Below are 654 nucleotides of genomic sequence, written 5' to 3'. Positions count from 1 at the left end.
CATCACTCACTGCTATTCCAGTCTCATTCTCTCCCCACTGTCTTTTGTAGATTAGTGAAGACCTCAGGCTCTGCAGAGCAGGGATGTTACAGTCCAAAACATGCCTGTCATCCCTTTGGTGTCCTCTAAGTAACAGGAAGTTGTACAGGGGTAAGTTGCTTCAGGTGCTGTAGCCTGCAGACTGCACTTAAGTCAGTGTGTCCTTTTCCAGTGGATTGAGATTCTGCCATAAAGATTTCTCAGCAGTGGTGCTTTTCCAGGGGGCTGTAGGCTGTGCCTCCTTGCCATACTACCCGTGGTATCAGCCACAGTACTGCTGTACTAACAATACCGTTTGTATCGATTTTTCTAAAGCTCTTAAATCACTACTTCCAGACCATTAGGAGTTGTGGCATTTTTAGTGAGCTTTCCCAAACTGCTTTTGGGTGATATTATTAGCTTTACTGGTTATTTCTGGCACTGCTGAATTGACTCTTGTATCTTGAATGCTATTTCTAAAATAGCAGACTTAGAATTTTTGGCCTTTTTTGGGATCTTTGTGGAATTCATTTTTTCCTGTAGGAGCAAGAAGCAGTGCTTGGGAGAAAGAGGCCTACTGAAATTGACTTCTAAATGTAAGTGTTTAAGGAAAAGCTGCACTATCAGGTACAAATA

The sequence above is a fragment of the Corvus brachyrhynchos genome, unplaced genomic scaffold (genome assembly GCF_000691975.1).
Source record: "Corvus brachyrhynchos isolate BGI_N302 unplaced genomic scaffold, ASM69197v1 scaffold370, whole genome shotgun sequence".
Taxonomy (NCBI): domain Eukaryota; kingdom Metazoa; phylum Chordata; class Aves; order Passeriformes; family Corvidae; genus Corvus; species Corvus brachyrhynchos.
Note: the sequence above shows the minus strand (reverse complement) of the source record.